This window comes from Podarcis bocagei (genome assembly GCF_964188305.1).
Source record: "Podarcis bocagei genome assembly, chromosome: 7".
NCBI classification, from domain to species: Eukaryota; Metazoa; Chordata; class Lepidosauria; order Squamata; family Lacertidae; genus Podarcis; species Podarcis bocagei.
This window is the reverse complement of record NC_138132.1, coordinates 43,678,655-43,703,575: the sequence shown is the minus strand read 5'-3', so window position 1 is coordinate 43,703,575 and position 24,921 is coordinate 43,678,655. Positions and strand designations below refer to the sequence as shown.

The window sequence follows — 24,921 nt, the reverse complement described above, 5'->3', positions numbered from 1 at the left end:
AGGAAAGGAGCAGGGAAAATCTCATCCTTGCTCAGTATAAAGCACATTCATCTGGAGAAATTGTAGGGTCAAAATTTCTACCCTCCTTCCTCCATTTTTTAGGCTTTTGAAGCAATACCTTTTGATTTTAATCCAATTGGTTTTTGTTTTGTTTGTTTGTTTGTAAGGTTTGGGGGGGGGGGTTGAGAGTGAAGTGCAGGCAGAAAAGCTTCCAAAATGTTCTGCCTGGGAAATAGATGAATGCATATTTGCTATGGTCTGAGAAAGAGTTAAGTGTGCCCTTTCATAATAAAAAAGCAACACACACACACTGCAGAATGGATGGGATCCAAGTCCTGGCTGAGAGAAGCAAGACTCTGAAAGGCACAAATCATCCTGAAGTTCAGTGAGTTGATAAAGTTATTAAAGAGAGGGAGGCAGGGAGATTGAAGACGAGGAAGGGGTGGCGGCAGGAGGTGACTTTGGTAGTACCTTAAGTCTGTGCAAAAGCAGAAAGAGGAAAACCAGAACAAGTCTGACAGGATAACAATCTATAGCAGCCCCGATTCCCTTGGGGTTAGAGAGAGAGAGAGAGAACAGCACAAACTCCTTTTCTTCGGCTGCTGTCTTGTGTTCTTGGCAAAAGCATCTTTGGTTTTACTTGCACAAACTTGGCTCTGAGGTTTCTTTACTGTTATTATTAGCAAGTAGGAGAAGCAAGACCTTCATCTTGTTGGCGGGGAGAAGAGAGTGAATCAGGCTGTAGCTTAAGGGTGGGGCCGAAAATGCCCCCAGATCGGCCATCGGGCCATCTGCTTAGCAACAGGATCCTGAAGGAAGAGAGGGAGAGAGAGGAAGGCCAAGTGGAGCAATTCTACAGTTGGGCCAAATTCCAGCATCTTGGTGCCAAGTGCTGAACTTTCCTGCCAAGACAACAAACAAGGGCACTTTAGAAAAAGCCTCCAGAGTAAAATATTTTTTCTACTTCTCCCTCTGCAAACTTCTTTGCCCTGGCTGTGCAAGTGATCAGTTATGCTTTCATTACACAAGTTCAAACAGGAGGATGCAGTTATATGTATATATATATATATATATATATAAATTCTTTTCCTTATAGGTTGGAACAGTAGCTTCATATGCACAGTGCACACACAGTTCAGCTCAGTCTATCCACGCTAGGACCAAAATTGCCATCCACAATTCTCAAATGACCTGAGTAGCTGCTATGATGATGATGATGATGATGATGATGGCTGTGCACCAGATTTGCCAGAGGGCTGAGTGAAATTGGGCATATTCGGAGGGCCTCTCAAGCAGCTTCTTCATCTGATCCTGCATGGTGATGGATGAGGATCTGATCCTGCACAGCGCCGGTGGCTGCTCCTTTGGGGGCAGCTGTCCTTGCACGCAGAGGAACTGCTCACAAAGGAGCTGAGGTGCAGTACAGTACAGGGAATATTATGCTATTTAGTTTATTTATTGAATTTGTATCCACATTTTTCTCCAAGAAGTTCGAAGTGGCTCACATTTCCTCAACCCTGTAAGGTAGGTTAGGCTGAGAGGCAGTGAATGGCCTAACATCACCCAGTGAGCTTCATGGCCAAGTGGGGATTTGAACCCTGATCTCCTAGGTCCTAGTCCAACACTCTAACTGCTACGCCACACTGGTCTTCTACTGTCAGACCCTTGGCTCACCTAGCTCAGTACTCACTGCTCTCAACAAGAGAAGCTCTCAGACATCTCAGACAGAGGCCTTTGCCTTCACCTTTGCATGATCATTTAACAGGAGCTGCCAGTCATGGAAGCTTAGAGCTTCTGTATGCAAGGCAGGTATACGGACAAAAAATTATGGAGCCTCTTTTTGGGGGTTGTGACTGCACAGTACTAATAACACAGGATCCTAAATCCTTATTTGTCAACATAATAGCCTGAGCCTTTGAGGTGTCCACCAGCGGAGTGAGAAAAACCCTAGAAGATATGGGGTTTATTGACTTCTGGATTAGAAGGGCCATTGGTTCCATTAGGTACAATGTGTAAAGTACACCACAGTTATTTATACTTACGGTCATCAACATGTATCTCACAACATGGCGAGCCATTTCATAATTTTAACAGCCCATGTTCTATTAAATGCCATACTAATGTTTTAATAATGCTTTATTAAAGGATACAAAAATTGGGTCAGTACTTTCTGGTGCATGGCCACCCCATTTTTTTTATTACAGTTTGCTAAAGAATATATCACATAAACTTCCCAGCCATATATATGAAGCCATTTCATAACATGCTTTTCACAGACTGTGATTAAAGCTGTTAGCTTGATCTGTAATTACATTTGCAAATACATTTTTATTGAGTTATGCAATGGGGGGGATTAAACTTGCCAAAAGCATAATGGATTATGTAGCTTGAATTCCAGAAAAGAATGGAAAGAGAGAATACAGAAATCTATATCTTATAATCTAATGCACCTTCTGCAGGGGCCCAGGTCTTTGGTGTCACATGTAGGATATGAAGTGAACCATTGAGTAAACATAAGTGCATAAGAAGAGCCCTGTGGATGGATCAGCGAATCAGTCTGAAGGTCCATCTAATCCAGCAATGGGTTCTCACACTGGCCAACCAGATGCCTGAGGCAAGGTCACAAGCAGGAACTGGAGTGCAACAACGCTCTTCCCATATGCGTTCCTCTGCAACTGTTCTTCAGAGGTAGGTAGAACACAGCCATCATGGCTAGTGGCCATTGATAGCTTTATCCTCCATAAATTTGTCTAATTCTTCTTTAAAGCCATTTAGGTTGGTGGCAATCACTGCCTCTTGTGGAAGCGAATGTCATAATTATATGTGCTGCATGAAGAAGTACTTTCTTTTGTCTGTGCTGAATCTTCCAACATTTCGTTTCCATGGATGTTCTAGCATTATGAATGGAAGAGAAACTTTTTCCATATTGTGTAAATTCATAGACTCTTATGTTATATGCCTCTTACTCGCCTTCTATCTAAACTAAAAAAAATTTAAAGCAAGACTAAAACCCTAAGAAGCAGACACGCATGGTAAAGAGCCATTTATCAAGCTAGCAAAACCCTCCAGGGCAAATATTTCATTTCAGGTAAGATATAGCAGTCTATATACATATATAGTGGGGATCCTCAGGCCCATGAGCTGAACGTGGTCCTCCAGGACTATCTGGCCACTGGGACTCTCCTCAGGCCACTCCCCCTCCCTAGGACACACCCCTCTTCCCAGACCCCACCCTTGTTGGCTTTGCTCCATGTTTGCCTGGAGTAGTGGTAGGTGAGGAGGTGCTCTGAGCACTTTTGCCTCTGAGTCACACCCACCACTGGCATGTGGCCCCTGGAAGTTTTCCCATGAGGGAATGTGGCCCTCAGGTTGAGAAAGGTTCTTGGGATAGGCACATGTCAACAATATATATGAAAAAGAAATGAATTTGTATGTTTGTGTGTGTATGTATACACACACACACACCCCTACGTACACACAAACCTAGCAAAATAGTTCAGAGGATAATGCCCAGAAAATAATGACTCCTGATAGCTGAGACTGTTGTGCCTAGAAAATGACCATCCTTACATTTACTTACCACTTTAAGACTGCATAATTTAGTTTGGAATATACAACCAGAGGAGGTGGGAGGAATAGCCCATTTTCTCCCATTTCACTTAAATTCCAGTAAAATTGAAGTTCACCCTTGGGCCCACAGTCAAGGTGACATCTAAGAACACGGTTCCATTATTTTCTCTGTGTGGAAAGTTAATACCATTGCAATAATGACAGATAATACAGTGGGTTGGACAGTTGTTTTTAGTAATGTCAAGAGCTCATCAGGAGTATTCTGCAAGGGTACTTGAGCCTGAATGGAACACTTGTGATGGGAGCTAAGAGGCCTGAGCTCAAGCCTTTAGCATATTTTAACTGTGCATGTCTGATTGCTCTCAGTGGAAGTGATCTGCTTTGTTTTGAGTGGCTTTCTAAACACCTCACTTGAGCTCTTGTGCTCATGCTAAGAAATAAAGGAGCCACCAGCCTTATTCCAACAGGACATCCTTTCCAAGTGAGATTGCTCATACCAGTCTGGTGCATCCATGCATAGAGAACTGAAAGGAAACTACAGAGCAGAACACACTGTGCATCTGGGTGCTGTTTATATGGCAACAGAGCAGTTGCTTAATTAATAGTGCAAGGGGGCTGCATTTCCAGAATCCCACACAGACATTGTTTAATGAGGTAGAGAGTGATGTAATTTTGTAATGTGCTTGCAGAAATACAAAATGACTTAAAGTTGTTGCTTGGCTAATTTTGATTCAGCCGGACACACACCCTTTTTAGTTGCGCTCTCTCTCTCTCTCTCTCTCTCTCTCTCTCTCTCTCTCTCTCTCTCCCCCCCCCCCTAAAATGTTTCCCAGTGCAAGATATGAATGAGCACTGCTGGGTAGGGTCAACTGTAAATGCTCTTGTATAATTTGTTCAATTAAGTTGATGCATTTTAACCATTTTATACAATCACCGTGATCTTGTGACTAGGGTCACTTTCTTGTCTGAAGCATTAGACAAGCTCCTCCTAGGTTCCATGTTCAAAAACTGATCAAACTGGTAATATTGAATCTTGCTTCAACACAGACAAGTGCCCTTCACCACAGCAGGCTAGCTTAGTGGAATTGTGTGGAACACATAGCTCTATTCTGCTGTTGCCTGTCCTGCAAGTATCTACTGCTTGAGGCGACTGCCTCATACTGCCTAATGGTGGGACTGACTCTGACTAGAGGACACTCAGAAGTCAATTGATAAACCAAATTAGTGGATTGTGGTTTTGAGTGAAATGTCCAGAGCTCAGGGTGTGATCATACGACTGTTTAACCAGATTCTCAAATGAGTTGAATTTGCATAAGTCACTTGAAACCAATGGACCTAAGTGTGTTTGCAGGCCATGTTTGCAACTCAAACTGCATTTACGACAACCCACACTTATCTCTTCTGGACTCAGCACAGATACATGCAACTGACATCAAGTGTTTGTCAGATCATGTGAACACAGGTTCAGAAATTTCAGGTGGTGGGATGTGAGGTCTATAGACTTATATCAACATAGAATCATAGAATCATAGAATCATAGAGTTGGAAGAGACCACAGGGCCATCGAGTCCAACCCCCTGCCAAGCAGGAAACACCATCAGAGCACTCCTGACATATGGTTGTCAAGCCTCTGCTTAAAGACCTCCAAAGTAGGAGACTCCACCACACTCCTTGGCAGCAAATTCCACTGTCGAACAGCTCTTACTGTCAGGAAGTTCTTCCTAATGTTTAGGTGGAATCTTCTTTCTTGTAGTTTGGATCCATTGCTCCGTGTCCGCTTCTCTGGAGCAGCAGAAAACAACCTTTCTCCCTCCTCTATGTGACATCCTTTTATATATTTGAACATGGCTATCATATCACCCCTTAACCTCCTCTTCTCCAGGCTAAACATGCCCAGCTCCCTTAGCCGTTCCTCATAAGGCATCGTTTCCAGGCCTTTGACCATTTTGGTTGCCCTCCTCTGGACACGTTCCAGTTTGTCAGTGTCCTTCTTGAACTGTGGTGCCCAGAACTGGACACAGTACTCCAGGTGAGGTCTGACCAGAGCAGAATACAGTGGCACTATTACTTCCCTTGATCTAGATGCTATACTCCTATTGATGCAGCCCAGAATTGCATTGGCTTTTTTAGCTGCCGCGTCACACTGTTGGCTCATGTCAAGTTTGTGGTCAACCAAGACTCCTAGATCCTTTTCACATGTACTGCTCTCAAGCCAGGTGTCACCCATCTTGTATTTGTGCCTCTCATTTTTTTTGCCCAAGTGCAATACTTTACATTTCTCCCTGTTAAAATTCATTTTGTTTGTTTTTGCCCAGTTCTCTAATCTGTCAAGGTCGTTTTGAAGTGTGATCCTGTCCTCTGGGGTGTTAGCCACCCCTCCCAGTTTAGTGTCATCTGCAAATTTGATCAGGATGCCCTTGAGTCCATCATCCAAGTCGTTGATAAAGATGTTAAATAAGACCGGGCCCAAGACAGAACCCTGTGGCACCCCACTAGTCACTCTTCTCCAGGATGAAGAGGAACCATTGATGAGCACCCTTTGGGTTCGGTCAGTCAGCCAGTTACAAATCCACTGAGTGGTAGCAGAGTCAAGACCGCATTTTACCAGCTTCTTTACAAGAATATCATGGGGCACCTTGTCAAATGCCTTACTGAAATCAAGGTAGGCTATATCCACTGAGTTCCCTTCATCTACCAGGCTTGTAATTCTGTCAAAAAATGAGATCAGGTTAGTCTGACATGACTTATTTTTCAGAAATCCATGCTGACTATTGGTGATCACAGCATTCCTTTCTAGGTGCTCACAGACTGTTTGCTTAATGATCTGCTCCAGAATCTTCCCTGCTATTGATGTCAGACTGACTGGGCGGTAATTATTTGGGTCCTCTCTTTTCCCCTTTTTGAAAATAGGGACAACATTTGCCCTCCTCCAGTCTGCCGGGACTTCGCCTGTTCTCCAGGATTTCTCGAAGATGACTGCCAGTGGTTCTGAGATCACATCTGCCAGTTCTTTTAATACTCTTGGATGCAGTTCATCTGGCCCTGGAGACTTGAATACATCTAAACTAGCCAAATATTCTTGTACTGTCTCCTTAGTTATTCTGGGCTGTGTTTCCTTTGCTGAATCATTTGCTCCAAATTCTTCAGGTCGGGCATTGTTTTCTTTATCGGAGAAGACTGAGGCAAAGAAGGCATTGAGGAGTTCAGCCCTTTCTGTGTCCCCTGTTTGCATTTCACCATCTTCTCCTTTGAGTGACCCCACTGTTTCTTTGTTCTTCCTTTTGCTACGAACATACCCATAAAAGCCTTTTTTGTTGCTTTTAACCTCTCTTGCAAGCCTGAGTTCATTCTGTGCTTTAGCTTTTCTGACTTTGTGTCTACACGTGCTGGCTATTTGTTTGAATTCCTCTTTGGTGGTTTCCCCCCTTTTCCATTTTTTGTACACATCCTTTTTTAATCTTAATTCAGTTAAAAGTTCTTTAGATAGCCACCCTGGCTTCTTTAGGCACCTTCCATGTTTCCGTCTCATTGGTATTGCCTGACGTTGTGCTTTTACTACCTCCCTCTTAACAAACTCCCAGCCATCATGAACTCCCTTTCCTTTTAGTATTGCTGTCCATGGGATCTCACCCAGCACTTCCCTAAGTTTTATGAAGTCGGCTTTCTTAACATGTTGTTGCTCCTGTTGGAATACCTATCTGGTGCAAATATACAAATATTTGGATTTCTTTTTAAAAATATTACTTTGTTAGTGTCACAGACATCATTAAATCAAGTTCATATGGCCTTGTATGACAGACTAGGCAAGTCAAGTCAGGTTCACTTGGCTCATGGAAAGAGTTTGGTGTAGACATGTGTGATTTTAAATACTCAAAGGCAATCCCATATCTCTTGCCTTTGATGTTCTTGGAAAAACCTTGTAACACAGGCATTTATCCTACGCCGCCTTCTTCAATGCTTTGCAGATAGACTGTTGAGCTTAGGTGTGGGAGGGCCAGCATCAGATCCATGCTTAACCATGAAACTAACTGGGTGGCCTTGAGCAAGATTTTCTTTCTGAGCCTAACTTGTCTTCCAGGATTTTTGTGAAGATCCAGGACAATTCCGATATTACATTTTTTTAAAAAAAACCCTAATACATCTTAAATACATCCAATCGCACAGTAAGCAATCAGTGAATGGTAGTTTCTAAAAGAGCAACTAGCAGCCATCCAAACTGAAACCAAAGGGGTGGGTTCCCACCCACCCACCCTCTGCCCCACCCTGTGGTCCCAATCCTGATCCCTTCCATGCCTGCTCTCTGCTTTGAGAGGGACATTCCCATTGGTGCAAAAGGGGGCTTTTCTACCAATGGGATATATCTATTACTAGCCATAGCCAGAGTAGACCCATTGAAATGAACATCTATTAATGTTAATGGGTCTGATTAACTGAGTAGGATACATACCAATCCTAATAGCAGATGTGGTGGAGGGATTCCTGATCTGAATCACAGGAAGGCAGTGAAGGCAGTGAAGGTTTAAATTCCCTCTGTCCCATCCAGGATTCTAAACCAGATTGTCCCCCCTCCCCATGCTTGCTATTCTATCTGTCTGTCTGTCTCTCCATGCACACATGATAAATATATATTTGCAAGCTTATCAGCGCATGAATCCCATGAGAGTACATGAATCCTGGACACCCTGAATATCTTCCAACTCCTTTTTGGCTGCTGTCCAGAGTTTTGGGAGGATGTGGCTTCAGTGTGGGTTGGGCATGTGCTGGGAAGTTCTTGTGCCATTAGCCTTTCACTTCTTCCAGCCTTGTAAACTGGGCTGGTCAGGTTGCAAAACTGCCAGTGAGTTTCCTGTGGTCCAACTCCCTGCCTGCCTTGTGCCAGGAACATAAGGAAGCTACTTTATATTGAGTCTGACCATTAGTCCATCTAGCACAGGACTGTCCACACTGACTGGCAGAGGCTTTTTTGGGTTTCAGATAAGAATCTCTCCCAGCCCTACCTGGAGATGCTGGGGGTTGAATTTGGGACCTTCTGCATGCAAAGTAGCTGCTCTATCCTGGAGATACAGTTCTTCCCTGATTTAGGTCATTGTCCATTTAGTCCACTTCTGTCTTTCCTGACCATTAGTGTCTCTAATTTCCCAGAAATGCCAAGCCCAGGACCCATCCTATTCAGAACAAGCTATGTCACAAATGCATATATAGTTTTTATTTTGAAGCTATAGCTAATCTGGGTTTTTCTTAACCACCACACGATTGGCTTTTCAAAGGTATCTGCTCTAGGGAAACCAGAAATGGAACATGTGCTGGCAGATGGTTGCAAAGAGAAATTTATATAATGTTTCTTGGCACTAAGTTTGGCAGCTGACAGAATTACAAGTTTTGCCATTGCATAACCAATACCATGCGGCACCAAAGAAAAATGAATTGCAAAGTCATGTGAGGACTTCTTTTCAGAAGAACTGTGCCAATTCCTTCATTAACCTCTCTTTGCCAGCTCATAGCATCCTGTGTTTTTGGCCCTAGCTGTTTGGATCTGTTCTTTCAGGGACAACCTGGTTCCTTTCTTTGATACAGGGGAAGAAGCAGTAGCTCAGTGGTAGGGGATCTGCAGACCTAGCATAAAAATCCTCTTTTCCATCACTCACTTATTTTGTGGTGTTGGGTATACTGCTCAATGAATATCTTCAATCAAAGTGGTAGCCGACTAGTCATAACTTACAGCACAAATGAAATAATGGCCAAGCACTGTTTTAGAGGCTACTCAATGTATTATTCCATAAGATGTAATAGATTAGCAAGAATGATGCATCTGATGAAGTTAACATTAGTTCCCAAAAGCTTTTGCCATACTAAATGTGTTAGTTTTGAAGGTGCTAGTACTATACCTTTCGTTGTTTTGCTCAGATTTCACTGTGGTCTATTTTACAGGGTTGTTGTGAAGATAAAGCGCCTCTGTCCCATCCACCGATTCTGTCTTACAAGTGACCCTCTAGCTCTACATTTCCACTGTCACAAGAAATGCAGATTATGGGCCACATTTTTTCCAAGGAGCAAAAGAGGGGAATCTCAAGGAAGCAGCTTGCAGAAGACTAGAACAAGTGAAGTAGGGGGTTCACCATGTGTCCCATTTTACAAAGATCATTCTTCTGTGGACATAGTCTTCCTCCCAAATACAGTGGTACCTCGGGTTACAGACGCTTCAGGTTACAGACTCCGCTAACCTGGAAGTAGTACCTCAGGTCAAGAACTTTGCTTCAGGATGAGAACCGAAATCACGTGGCGCGGCGGCAGTGGGAGGCTCCATTAGCTAAAGTGGTATCTCAGGTTAAGAACAGTTTCAGGTTAAGAACAGACCTCCGGAACGAATTAAGTTCTTAACCCAAAGTACCACTGTATAGCAAGATTTGTTGTATTTCTCCTTCAATTTCCTTAAATAATTCTAATGTTGCATCTAAACAGATAAATTGACACATGCAATTTTTATGCAAATATGATAGATAGATATTGGGGTGGAGGAGAGAGGCTGTCAGTCATGGGAGAGATTTTGTTTAGAGGCTGATATATATCACATGGATATGGGACTGGCCGAAATGACTGGCAGAATCCGAGACCAGGGGAAAGAGACGGCGGAAGAAGATTGGAAGAAATTTAAAATTTACCTTAAGAAGAATTGCAAAATTAATGAGTGTTAAAATGTTGTGGTTATAGAAAGTAAGGGATTACAGCTGTATAAGATCAAGTAAAAGAAAAGAAAAGGAAAAATTGAATGAGATTAAGGGGAGGATTTGCTGAAAAACTTGGGAATTGGAATGCAGAAAGGGGAGGTATGGGGAAGTCAGCGAAACAAGTTTTAAGAAAAATTGGATATGAAATTATACATGTTTGTTTTTGTGTTTGTATGTTTGTATTGTGTATTGTTTGTGTTAATATAAATTGTGAAAAACCAATAATTTTTTTTTTAAAAGATATATATCACATGGAGCTCACTGGCAGAGGATCTGCTTTGGTTACATAAACTACCAGGTTCAATCCCTGACATCTCCAGGTAGGACTGAGAGAAAATCTTGTCTGAAACTCTGGAAAGCTGCTGATAATACTGAGCTAGGTGGGCCAACAGTCTGATTTGGTTTAAGGCAGCTTGTTAGGTAATATGCAACACCTGACAAACACACAAACCATTCAGAGTAGCTTTCAGGTAATGGCTACCACACCACAGGGAGTCTGTTATGTACTTATTTTGTCTTCTCAATAGGACAATTGTGAGTACAAAGATCTGTTTATCTGTCCAGCTATCTTGGCTATGCTTGCCACTGGTCAGCTACTTGAGTGGTACCTATCATTATTTTCTCCAATGCTCTCTGTTATTTCTGGTCACTCTCCATATCCATCATATGGGAAAATAGTTGATTTGTGGGTTTCTCACAACAAACCACTTTGCAAATATCCAATATGCAAACTTGGAGCTGTGTTGGGAAGTTTCCATTGGACACGTAAGGCCATATTTTTAGAATGGCAGAACAACCACAATTATTTCTGACTGGAGTCAACAGGAATCTGAACTTCAGGCCCAGTCCAATAACTATCATTCTTGCAACGGATAATTAGCACCTTAGTTTTATGTGAACACTTTGCAATCTTACATTAGAAAAAGCACTCATTTGATCTGGAATTTCTAAACCCTTTGTGGAATGTCAATCTTTTGGTGGGATGTTTCCTCATATTCAGGAACACAGCTGCCAGTCATTTTTTAAATGACAGTAAGTTCAACATGTCAGATCCAACAGCCTTTTAGAATGTGGCTTTTGGGGGTTGGGTTATTGGGTTACTGCTTTTGGTTTGATTTTATATGTTGTGGTCTTGTTGTGAACTGCCCTGAGACCTCTGGGTATAGGGTGGTGTATAAGCTGATAAACAAACAAACAAACAAACAAACAAACAAATAATAGAATTCTTCCCTGGACACTTGGGCTGGCCATGTTGGGTACTGGATGGAGCAGCAAGTCTGTCTCTTTTTCTGTTCTTGGCTAGCCATCTCTATGTGTTCCTAAGTCTTTTAGGATCAGCTGGACTTGATGTTTAAGCGTGTTCTCCTTCACGGAGAGCTCGTTTTGTGGTGGGGGCCACCAGGACACTCCAAAGTTGTAGGGCGGGCTAATTGAACGTTGGCCACTGATGCGATTGGGCTTCCCTTGTTGTTGGGAAGAAGTTAATGTTGCAATTTGTTGATTGACAGCCAGAAATGCTAAAACTCCTTGCACGAGGCTAAGGCTCTTTTCACCCGTGCATTCACCGTGCATTCACCGTTCCCCCCCTCCCTAGAATTAGGGTTGTTTGCTTTGACCTTGCAATGCCTGTCATGGTGTCGTCTGCTCTTGGGGCAGGGGCCCGGTAGGAATTTTGTCCATCTGGCTGATTGGCTGGGGCCATTTGGTTTTTGCCTACTGCGTAGCAAATAATCACAACTTGTAAGGTTGCGGTTAGGCATTGGTTTATGGTTTGGTTGGTTGGTTGGTTGGTTGAGGGGCAAGGATTGGCTGTGCCTGCCCCTCTAATGCTGCTGCTGCAAGGGATTCCGTTAAAGGAATCAGGGGCTAACTATTGCTTGCCCACCCTGTCAAGGGGGCTCGGGCCATAGCAATGAGCTCCTGGTTGCATTTGGGGAGGGCTGAGGGCAGGTTCCCTGCTCTGTCGCTACCCCCAAGTGTATTCCCCTTTTCTGACTTTCGCAGGCATGTGGAATGTCAGTCTGTCCCCCATGGTGGAGGCAGGTAGTCACAACCAATGCCTAAACCACTCACATTTTTGTATTTTAATAAAGTTGTGGCCAAAATTATGCCCAAAACCTTAAACAAAAATTTCTGTGTGGTGTGTGAGTTATTGGGGTGGCCCTGGGGACCTCGACACGCAAATAAGCAAATAGCAGAAGATGAGATTAAAATGTATTAGCAGTGTTCAAATATTTTTTGAGCATCACACAGAAGATGAAACACACTTGATCCAGGAGTTGAGCCTATGCTCCACCTGCACTGTTCAAAGCAACATGCTTCCTAATACCAGCTGCTGGAAACCACAGGTTAAGAGAGTGCTGTTGTTGCTTTCCCTGAGCATCTAGTTGTCCACTGTGAGAACAGGGCTAGATGGGCCACTTTCCTGGTCCAGCAGGGCATTCTTTTTATATTCTTATGTAACCAGTGGGTGGCAATTGCAAGACCACCCACCCATTCCTTGTACTTTTCGTCATTTTAAAATGACCATTTTATTTGATGTTTCTGTCCGGTGGCAGTTTTTTCAACACAGAGAAAAGCTGTGCCAGTGTAATGCTGGTGAGAGGAAGGAAAACTTGCCCGTGATGAGCTTATTAGCACATGAATAGGTTGTGTGAAGCAACCACTGAGAGCAGCAGATGGGAAGAAGAAAGAAAAAGTAGCCCATTGCCAAATTTCTCATAGAGGGGTTTGGGAACTCCTAGCTAATTAGTTAAATAATTTGAAAATATTTATTTCTTTCACAATGGAAGAAAATGATGGCCTCTGTGCTTTAATCAGCAGCATGTCTTCCTACACGGCCGTCCATGAAAAGTTATTGCTTAATTAACCCCTTTAAATGAATACCTGATAATTAATAAACCCATTGGATTGTACCCCAAGGCTGGGAGCTGAAGAAGCCTCCTCTGTTCAAGTATGAAACGAGAAACCATGCTGAACTAATGGGAAATAATTCCAGTAGAAGGCAAACCAATTAGGATTAGTGAATTCCATTTCATTTAAAGTTTCAAGATACAGAAGTAATTTATCTAGTAAATTAATAGTGTTAGTGACTTTTCTAATATATTAGCAAGTGTTTCGTATCAAATTAATGAAAACCAAACTGGTTAATACAGAATGAGACTTATTATAAAGGTATAAATGTTATTGCTGTGATAAGATCCAAATGGTTAATATTAAAAGGTTCATGTTTCTCTAATGGATAGCTATTTTTAATTTTTCCATATGCCAGAGCAACTCAATTTTATTAGTTAAATAAATAAATTTGTCAGTGCGGAAAGACCTGTTTATTTTGGCATATGGTTATGTTCTCCTGAATTTGGGGTTAGAAGAAGGGCAGCCACTTCCCATCTTATATAGCCAGTACTTATATGCATGGGGGTGGGGACATATCCCTCAGTTAGAGTGTGTTTGAAAAGAACAGCAGTGAACACTTTTAGCTTCAATATATGACCTTAATAGAAATAAGAATAAACACCCAGCATTTGGGTGTTGGGTCCTATCACTGTGCACATGATATCCAGCCCATGACCCCCATGTTTAACTGATGCCAAGGAGTCTGTTATCTGGACCCAGTGATGCAGGCTTGCAAACTGAAACTCAGTCCAGACAAGATGGAAGTACTGTTGGTCAGTAGACAAGTTCAGTGGTGTCCAAACTTTTTCAAAGAGGGCCAGATTTGATGAAGTGAACATGTGTGAAGTTGTTGAGCTTTTTAGGATTGAACCCCACAGAAATTGTTGGGTTTAACTTACATTTACACTTAGGTGTTGAGGAGACAGAAGAGAACAGTGACTGTGGTTGAACTTCAAAGAAACAAGCTCTCTCCTTTCCTGGGCTGCTTCAACTCCTGAGACTCTACAGCAGCCTTTGTCAGCCTGTTGCCCTAGATGATGGAGACTACAACATGCATGACAACTGAGGCATGATTCCTCTCCCCTCCTGCTTGCATGCAAGTAGGAAAGGGATCGGGGCTGCTCCAATGGGGAGGCTTCGTGCTGCCTAACTGAGAGATCCCTGCCCCCTCCTGCTTGCACGCAAGTAAGTAAAGGGAAATGAGGAAGGGGAAACATGGTGGTTGAGGTCAAGGCAGTGGCCGCCTCTCTGCCACTGCCATCAGTGCAGCATCAACATCCCAAATGTGTACTGTAGCATTTATTTATTTAGTCACGCCCCCTGGCTGACCAGATTGGTCAACTCAAGGTGTGATGCAGCTGGGGACTCCCTAATGGTGCGGGGGCTAGCCCTGCACCCCACACAGAGGGGAGAGCTCGTGATGAGCCCGCAAAAAGGAAATGGCTTTGGTGGGCAGGTGCTCGGGGGCCGCAAGAGATTGCTTTTTCAAAATTGCCTGAGGGGCCATTTGAAACCAGCCCAAGGGCTGCAAGTGGCCCCTGGGCCGGACTTTGGACATGCCTGGACAAGTTGATTCAGGATTGGGAGTCCAACCTGTTCTGACTAGGGTTGCACTCCCTCCAAAGGTTTGAGTTCACAGCAATGTTGGTCCTGGGAGGTCAGGTGATTGTTGAAAGATCAGATTGGGTAAGGGATGTAGCTCAGTAGCAGAGCATCTTCTTTGCATGGAAATGCTCCCAGGTTGAATCCCCAGCATCTCCGTTATGTCTGGGAGAGACCCATGCCTGAAACTTTGAAGAGCCTATGCAGGTCAGGGTAGACAATACTGAACTAGATGGACCAGTGGTCTGACTTAGTATGAGGCAGTTTCCTATATTAGCTTCCTGTATTCCCATACTTTAAGAAATCTATCTTGAAAACACGTGTACAGTGGTACCTCGGGTTACAGACGCTTAAGGTTACAGACGCTTCAGGTTACAGACTCCGCTAACCCAGAAATAGTACCTCGGGTTAAGAACTTTGCTTCAGGATGAGAACAGAAATCGTGTGCTGGTGGCGCGGAGGTGGCAGTGGGAGGCCCCATTAGCTAAAGTGGTACCTCAGGTTAAGAACAGTTTCAGGTTAAGAACGGACCTCCAGAATGAATTAAGTTATTAACCCGAGATACCACAGTAAAGGTAAAGAGACCCCTGACCATTAGGTCCAGTCATGGCCGACTCTGGGGTTGTGACGCTCATCTCGCTTTATTGGCCGAGGGAGCCGGCGTACAGCTTGCAGGTCATGTGGCCAGCATGACTAAGCTGCTTCTGGCGAACCAGAGCAGCACACGGAAACACCGTTTACCTTCCCGCCAGAGCGGTACTTATTTATCTTCTTGCACTTTGACGTACTTTCAAACTGCTAGGTTGGCAGGAGCAGGGACGAGCAACGGGAGCTCACCCCGTTGCAGGGATTCGAACCGCTGACCTTCTGATTGGCAAGTCCTAGGCTCTGTGGTTTAAACCCACAGTGCCACCCGTGTCCCTCAGCGCCACCCATGTCCCTGCCACAGTATTGCAATGCAATTAATGAATATGCTTTCTTTCACAAAATTCAAGGTAGTATTTTTGGGGTTTTCAAGCAAGCTGTCACCCAGGTAGTGATCAGACCCAGACCTCCTTAGCTTCATCAAGGTTGCTCCATGGTGTGTCTTCAAAACCAATTCCTGGGGCTATTTTTTGGAAGTAGTGATGGTGATGATCAAACTTTAGATACTGATTGGCAAAGCAGTCCTGTTGTCATAGTGAGGAAACACAGGCAGAAGTTGCTCTGGCTGGCACCAACTAGGCAGTGGCAAAGCTGCATGCTCTGCTACCGGGGGCAGATAGCAGGTGGGTGCGTGGCTGGCACCCCGGGAGAGTGGCGTGCATCCCAGGGGTGTGGTACGCTGCCCGTGAAGGTGTGATGTGCCACCCGCAGGGGTGTGGTGCGCATTCTAGGAGCGTGACATGCCACGTGAGGGCATGGAGTCACGTGCGTGCACGGGTGCATGACGCATGTCGGGGGGGGCGCCACGATGGCACCCTACCAGAATAGTGGTGCCGGGGGCAGTCCACTCCCTCCACATCCCTGTTTCTCTGCCCATGCAGCTAGGCCATGAGTGTGGAACTATTTTGAACCAGAGGACCATATTCTCATCTGGACAACTTTCTGGGGGCCACATGCCACTCTGTTTTCTGGACATTTTTAATGTCCCTGTAACATAGTGCTCCTGAGCAGGTTGAATTAGTTTATTCCAAAAGAAACCCAGGAAGTCAGTTTTCTGCTGTTGGAATACAGGTAGGAACATGCTATAGCTCAGCAATGGAGCATCTGGTCAGTGTTGCTGCTGGTCATTGTAGACCAGGCATCCCCAACCTTTGGCCCTCCAGATGTTTTGGACTAAAATTCCCATCATCCCTGATCACTGGTCCTGTTAGCTAGGGATCATGGGAGTTGTAGGCCAAAACATCTGGAGGGCTGCAGGTTGGGGATGCCTGATGTAGACAATATGAGTTACATGGACCAATAATCTGATTTAATATGAGGCAACTTCCTATTTTCCTATGTTATAAACATTGATCACAATTAAGAGGATTGCTGGAGTCACTTCTCTTAGCATCAGTGATGTAAACAATCCTGATGAATGTTAATTCCAAAGTCCCTGGAAATTGTCAAGCCTTGAATTCTCGATTTACAGTTTGTTACTTGAGCGGCGGTAAAAAGGCAAGCATTTAATACAACACACCGCCTTGGATCCTTGCCTGATTCAGTAATACAAATAATTCCAGCCCAGGAGAGCTATTGACTAAAATGAAATTGTCCGGAGATGGAATGCAAAAATTGCCCACAATTTGGCAGAATTTCTATGCAAGAGTGTCCAAGGATTAGGATTATGCAACCTCAGAGAGGAGAATTTCATTAGCTTGTTCTTTTTATCATGCTCTTAAAACAAGATACAATAAAGTGAAATAAAATGTAACGTTAAATATTCTGAGAATTGCAAAAGTACTTGTTTTTTTATTTATACTTGGTGTTGATTTCTATAGCTGGGTCTGCATGCACTAGGGAATGCCTGTGAGTTAATAGCAGTTTAACTGTGATATCATCCAACCCATAGAATCTAGGCTGAACTGAAACTGGCTGAGTTTCAGTTCACATATTGTTTCAGAAAGTGTGAATTAGGTAAGTTTAAATGCAGACTGATTTGAATTTCTCCCTGATCCGTAGATGTGAGAGGTAATTGCTGAAGAGAGTCATGTAGCTGAGGCCATTGCAAGCTGTAATTACAAGTGAGAAATGACTATGAGCTATCTACTTGTTGCAAATCTAATAATGAGACATTACTGGATAGAGTTCTGCCATGTACTCTCTCCCGCAATCCCTGTCCCAGTCCCACAATCCCTCCTTTTTTCTCTTTGATGATTAAAACAGGTGCCGTAGCCCTGCTGCTTTACTTTTAAATGTGGAAAACCAGACAGAGACATAGAAACTTGCAGGCCGAGTGCTATTACGGCAGTCTGTGATCTCGGGTAATCTGATTAGTCTGATCAGACTCTTAGATACACGCTTCCTTTTCTCTCAAGGGATGTTACATCACCTAACCACCATACTGCAACATTACACAAATTGCTTTGTTAACTTAAGCCGGCTTGGCATACAACTTTTTTGGGTTGCTTTTTCGGGGTGGTTATTGTTGCTTAAATGCTTTCTTCCTGTCTTGCTGGCTGTCAAATGATAAATGTTGAGGGTTGCTCTGTTTTGCATGGCGAAGTCCTATCTGCCAAATATCTGCCAACTACCTGCCTACCTGTCTGTCTACACACTCTTAGAGCTTTGAAGCTAGCAGCAGTCCCAAACTGAGCAAGGAGTCCTGTCTATATTAGAGTGCTTTAGACTTACGAGCTGCCCTTTATTGTTCCGGTAGAACTTTGCGGTCCACCAACTGGAGCCAGATGTGAAATTGGGGTTCAGGAAGGGGCACACAGAATGTCAGAAAAATGTGTCTTTCACAGTGTTTTTCACAGTGGCCTACCATGTATCCCAATGGGAAGTCACCAGCAGGACTGAAGCACAGTCATGCAATGGAACTTCCTCTCTCCTCACTTAGGCTCCCAAATTCTGCTCCAGAGGGTCCCCTAATGGAAGGGATACAACCTAGCATCAACACTGTAGGTCATGCACAAATCCTTTTACATACAAATTCTTCTACTCCAGTCAGGGCTGGATTTAGGTTGGATGAGGCCCTAAGCTACTGAAAGTAATGGGGCCCTTTATATATCCAGCTTTTCCCAGTAGTGATGTATGGAAGTGAGAGCTGGGCTATAAAGAAGGCTGATCGCCGAAGAATTGATGCTTTTGAATTATGGTGCTGGAGGAGACTCTTGAGAGTCCCATGGACTGCAAGAAGATCAAACCTCTCCATTCTTAAGGAAATCAGCCCTGAGCGCTCACTGGAAGGACAGATTGTGAAGCTGAGGCTCCAATACTTTGGCCACCTCATGAGAAGAGAAGACTCCCTGGAAAAGACCCTGATGTTGGGAAAGATTGAGGGCAAAAGAAGAAGGGGACGACAGAGGACGAGATGGTTGGATAGTGTCTTCGAAGCTACCAGCATGAGTTTGACCAAACTGCGGGAGGCAGTGGAAGACAGGAGTGCCTGGCATGGGCGTGCTCTGGTCCATGGGGTCACAAAGAGTCGGACACGACTAAACGACTAAACACAACAACAAATATATCCAGCTGTCCTTTGTCAACAACAAATTGTTGCTGTTTTTTGTGTTGAATACATGCTATATGGTAATTTATGGACCTAATAGGTATCTAAAGCCAGTTTATTTGTTTTTTATCTTATATTTTGGAAATGTACATCTAGTTTTTTTATTCAATTTTTTTTGGGGCCCCCCAAGAGAGTAGCTATAGCCCCAGACTATAGCTTGTTTAGCTTATACGTAAATCCGGCACTGACTCCAGTTTCCCCTCCAAGCTTTCTTGGTTTCACTTTCAGCAGCTTAATTTAGAAGGGAAAAAATGTATTTCTGTTGTTCCTTCAGTTACAACTGGGAGTCAGAAATCCTTTCTGAACTACTGCAAATCACCTGAAAATCTAACAATAGACCCTGAGCAACTTTTTGCCCGGTCCTGATCTAATAGTCTTCCCTCATCTGCTTGACAAGTTCAAGGTGTAGCCTAGAAACTAGAAAGGTGGGGGCAATGGTCTATCCAGCAGTTTTTTTGCTCCTTTCACAGTGCGCTTGAAAATTGCTAGAGGATTCAGAGCGCCATTTAATGAACTATGTGTGTGCTTTACAAAACAAAACGTGTATCGAATGCTATCTCTACTCACAGTAGACCCATTGGGGTTAATGAACCTGAATAACTTGGGCTCATTAATTTCAATGGGCCGACTCATTTCTAGGTTTGCATTGCTACATATAGATTAGCCTATGCAAATTCTATGCAAATCTGTGTCCTCTTAATTGGTCTTCCTAAGTAGCTTATCAGGAAGGAGATTTACTTCTGGGTAGCAGCCCCTTTTTAGGCCATAAATTCCCATCTGCTTCATTCCCACCCCTACTTCTCTGAAAATATATGTGATGTCCAGCAGCTTTTTCCGAAAGAAGTCTTCCAACTATATTCTTGCACAAAACCAAGATGAGCTGATTTTGTGGCACATGGTTTGGCAAAGGAGTAAAAAGTAAGGGAGGGAGAAGGAGAGGGAGAACTTGAGACTGTGGCTGTCAATGACAGGAAAGGAAACTTTGGGAGAAAAGACGAAGCATCTGATGATTTCCTTAAAAAGCACAAGAAATCAGAGAAGCCAGGAAATGCCATCCAAGCCAATATGCTTGCCCATCCCAGTTCTTAATCCCATTCAGCGCTGATGACACAGGGATCAGGACTAGATGACATGCCAATAAAAGGAAAGAAGAATAGAATGGAAAGGAAAGGAAAGGAAAGGAAAGGATATCCTTCTGGTAACCATTCAAGAATGCAGATTTACAAACTTGTATATTCAAACACTGCTATATATAGTCCCTTTTCAAAGAAGAACCCCTTAGCACCAGTAATGGACCAAACTCTGACTGCTTAGAGATAATGCATCTTCTTTTGGTACCCACTTGTCTCCCAACATTTTTTTAATTTAAAAAAGTAGCTTTTTAATTGAGGAACTTTAAAGTCCTCAGAGGGGTCTTTACCGAGAGATTCTTAAAGAATAACAAAGGTTGCAGGAACACGTGGGTCAGAAGCCCTGAGCAGGAGGACAGAGCTGTTCTGACAGAGGAACTCTGTCTCACTGTCATTTTAAATATACCCCAGAACTTTGACTCAGTTTTGTCAGAGAATTGGGACAAGGTGAGATGGAATTCACCTTAAGCATATTCAGTGAGAATGACTCTTGTCAGATCCAGAAGGGGAGCGTGACTGGTTTGGTTGCACTGGACACTGAGCCTCAGGAGATGCCACAATGACACTTTAGAATGGAGTGTAGGAGACAGGGGGTCACCAAATATTGATGCCACACAGGGCATAGCTGCCAACATTTTCCTTTTTTAAAGGGAAATTCCCTTATTCCGAATAGGATTCCTCACAAGAAAAGGGAAAAGTTGATAGCTATGACACAGGGCACTTCTGAAATTTGAGACCCCAAGGACTGCCACTGTCAGATATGCATAGTAGTGTGAGACCTCTGGGAAATGCAAATGCCTTCCTTCTTCTCTGTCCTAATCACCCCAAACATATCCTGATTTGTCCAACCTAGACCCTGAAGGAGAATGCTCCATTCCAGAGGCACTGCACACTGCTGGCAAACTTATTATAGATGCCTGACCACCCAATAAGGTTAGGAACTTTCATCTAGAAAGCTGCACATGCAAAATATTCTTAAGGCCTGTACTGGGCCTGACTACCCAACATGGCCTTGGGCTCTCCTGGACAGTGAGAGCTTCCTGTTTGGACCAGTGTTTTGCCTGAACAACAGTCTTCTGGACTCTGGTGTGGTCTTTGGTTCTGACTCCCTGACACAACTCCCTGACCCCCTTCCAACAGCTGTCTACAGCCCAGCCCTAGAACAGAGTAAGATTCCATGGCACTACAATGTGCATAGGAATCCCAGAATCTCAGTGATGGAGCCAGCTACATGTGGATGTTCCTACTCAGCTGTTGCCTGGCCTAGAAGGGCAGGTGTGACTAAAGTCACTCCCCACTGGTCTGCCTAATAGCAACTGGTGCCTCTTATACGTATGGTTCCAATGATGACATGTATGCTGCTGTACTGTGGAATCTCAGCATGGCAAAGCAGTTCCTGTGCTGTTGTGTGCATGATGGGATCACACAATTTCCACTCAGATACTCCTTAGCCGTATGAATTGCATCCACAGTCCTTGAGTGCACTAAAATTATTGCTCAGTTTCATCTAGCTTGAAAACACACACACACACATTATGAATGGCATAAAGCATAATGAATTGCATGAAGAAAGACCCAGAAGAAGTCTTAAGTGGATGCTTTCTTTCTGCATTTAGGTTGCTCTGCTTTGCCAGAAGGTCTTTCGGTCTCCTTGTCATTTTTCCCCTCTACATAACCTAAGTAACACTGATATAGTGCATATTTTCATTTAGCTCTTTGAAGCACAATCCACTTAGCGATTAGAAACCTCACACAATTTAGCAGATACCATCAGTGCAGAAACTTGCTACAAGCATGTCCCTTAATAAGCAAAGCGAATATTTGAAGTGTGGTTTGTGGTTGCTGCTTTTCGTTCCTGGATTATAAAATGAGGACGAGACATGTTTGATGGGTACCTAGATTACCTTTGCCCAGTTCCTGTGACTCAGATGATATGTAAAGGATGGCTTTCCATTACTTGTCAGAGGCCCATTTGCCCCATTATAACCCATGACCATTGTGCTGAAAAAATGTCTAGAAGCATGAAAATGTGGACACTAGCAAACTTTTAGCAATATGTAATAGACTGTTACTGAGTCTAAAGGAATGGGGTGAGCCCTCAGCCTTCCTGAACCCAGGCCAGTGAGAAATGAGTCCAAAACTGGAAATTCTTGGCAATATGGGGAATGCACTGTTTTTGTTTCCATTTGTTTGAAATATGTACTTTGGTTATAGCTCCTTCTATTTGTGTTCTTAAATGGTTTATTAGGTGGAAGCTATCAAGGGTGCAATTTAGGGAAGGCTGGACAAAAGTGGGAAGAAAAATCATTAACCCCTATGTTTCAGAAGAGATGTGTGTATTCTTCAGGAAGACACATTTTGGTTATCATGTGAGGTACCAAACTGAAACAGCAAATGCTTTTAAAATACACCAAGCCTGTGCACCTTTCTGGGAATCTCACCGTACCACTGATATAGCTCTGCTTCCAACAACTAAAACTTTCAGTGGTACTTCTGGGTGGTGATAACTATGGTCCAGCCTAGTGCCTCCCAGATGTTGCTAGAATTTCAACTCCCATCATTCCTCACTTGGCCATGTTGGCTGCTGTTGGTGAGTGTTGTAGTGCTAACATCTTGAGGGCCTCGGGTTCAGGAAGGCTTGGCTATAGTCCTAGTCATATATTAGTCTTTAGTGTGGAAGAGACAGGAGGCCAAGCTTCCAGGACCCAGCCCAAGTTGTGTGCCCAGCTATCCCTCCCATCAATTTCTCTATTAAGCTTCACTCCTGTGACCTGATTTTGGTCACTAGAGACTCTTCTCCCTCCCTCCCTCCCTCCCTCCTTCCCTGCCTCTCTTTCTCTCTCTCTGTCTGTCTGTCATAGAACTATTAAGCCAATGATTTCAAGAATCCATTCAAGCTATTTTTATATGTGGAAATGTATTAAAAACATAGTTTTACTTCTGGTAAAACACAGCATAATCCCAAGGATTCCATTAATATTTTTGTAATCTCTTTCCCTTGCAGTGGGATGATGACCTTGCATCTTTGACACTATTGGTGAAAGGAAATGGATCAAACTGTGAGTAATGGGTTACTTCCTCACATACAAAAACAAAAGTCCTTTTCTCTCCCCAGCCCCAGCCCCACCACTGCCAATTGCTTTTAAGGCCACCTTTTATCATTGTTTTTCCTTCTGAAACATGCATTTAAATAATTGAGGACTTTGGTTTCACCACTTTCTTCTCTCCTGTCAATGAGGGTTGCAAACAAGATTGAATCTATTGTGGGGAGGCATGGGGCTCTGTATGTGAAGGCTGTCGTGCAGAACAAAGGAAGTTCCTTGATAGCAAGTGAGACCACATCTCTCTCTAGCTGAACATAAAAAGGCCAAAAGAGCCTGCTGGATCAGACCAGTGGCCCATCTAATCCAGTATCAAGTTCTCAGAGTGGCCATCCAGATGCTTGAGGGAAGCTGTGTATCTTCCATACGGACTGACAGCTGTTCTTCAGAGTATCAGACAAGACCTTTGTGACGATGCCAGGGACTGAACCTGGGATGTTTTGCATGCAAAGCATGTGCTCTGCCACTGCGCTATGGACAATAGCTCAGGATCATGCATGTACAGTGGTACCTCAGGTTAAGTACTTAATTCGTTCCAAAGGTCCGTTCTTAACCTGAAACTGTTCTTAACCTGAAGCACCGCTTTAGCTAATGGGGCCTCCTGCTGCTGCCGTGCCACCGGAGCACGATTTCTGTTCTCATCCTGAAGCAAAGTTCTTAACCTGAGGTACTATTTCTGGGTTAGCGGAGTCTGTAACCTGAAGCGTATGTAACCCAAGGTACCACTGTACACACAAACACATAGCACCAGGCTGGGACCTTCAATACAAATAGCACACCAGAGTCAGAAGATCCTGTTGGCTACACAGCTGCTTGCAACCCTGCTTGTACTCTGGAAAACATCGAACACACTTATGGTTCTATAAATAAATACATACATAGAAAAGATGGAAATATTCAAATGCAGAGTGTTAATTGCCATTGGCATCTCTTATGAGTAGAATCAATTCACCAAGGATATTCTAACCAGAACAACCCACTACTTCATGCTCAAATGTCTCTCGAGTAAAACAAGTTGCTGTTAGGGATGAATGTGGCATGTCCCTTTGAGGCAACCGTATGGACATTGTACTTCTAAAAAAGAGGGGTGCTTCAAACTCCCCACCTTCCAGATTCAGATTCAGAACATGGTGTGATCCAAAGTGTCTTTGTTTGTTACAGCACTGTCTGGGCATCTGGTGGTGGTCCAGAGAGGCTCTCAGCAGAGACAAATGTTGGAATGGGATGGTTCTACAGCTCTCACATAGGAAGTGGCTTGTAGGTCCAGGAGGTGTCTCAGGTACCAACTACCCTATCCCTCTGTCTCTGGGGACCCAGAGAAACACTGCAGCCAGTTAACGATGACAAAGGCTTTAGCTTTGCTTCAGAAACAGAAGCAGGTAATTTAAAACTTTCAAATCTGGGATGAAATTTGGATGCGTATAATTTTGGAGGTGTTCCTAATAGCTAGCTAGGATCATATATGCAAAAAGATGTATTCACTTACGAAGGGATGGGAGTGAAGATGCCTGCCTGCGGACTATATTATTTGTGAACACAACCAGTGGCATAGCGTGGGGGGTGCCAGGGGTGCCAGCCGCACCGGGCGCAACATTTGGGGGGGCGCGTTTGGCCGGCCCTCCTTGAGGAAGCAGGAACCCCACTGTCCAGGCGGAGAGACCTCCTCCCGCCGCCAGCCTTCGGAAGGCTGCTCCGAAGCCTGG

At 43.8% G+C, this 24,921-nt stretch overlaps 1 long non-coding RNA gene across 3 annotated transcripts in view; it reads left to right on the top strand.

Moving 5' to 3' along the window:
* The first annotated feature begins 320 nt into the window (after positions 1–320).
* Positions 321–24,921, top strand: part of LOC308591792 — a 97,971-nt gene continuing 73,370 nt past the window's right edge. For 2 of the 3 annotated variants that reach the window (XR_014010263.1, XR_014010264.1), the window contains exons 1-3: positions 321–385; positions 2,460–2,688; positions 23,122–23,176. This is a non-coding gene — a long non-coding RNA (uncharacterized lncRNA). Of the gene's footprint in view, positions 386–2,459; positions 2,689–9,498; positions 10,077–23,121; positions 23,177–24,921 lie in introns of those variants that run through there. The other variant, XR_014010265.1, reaches the window with a different exon arrangement.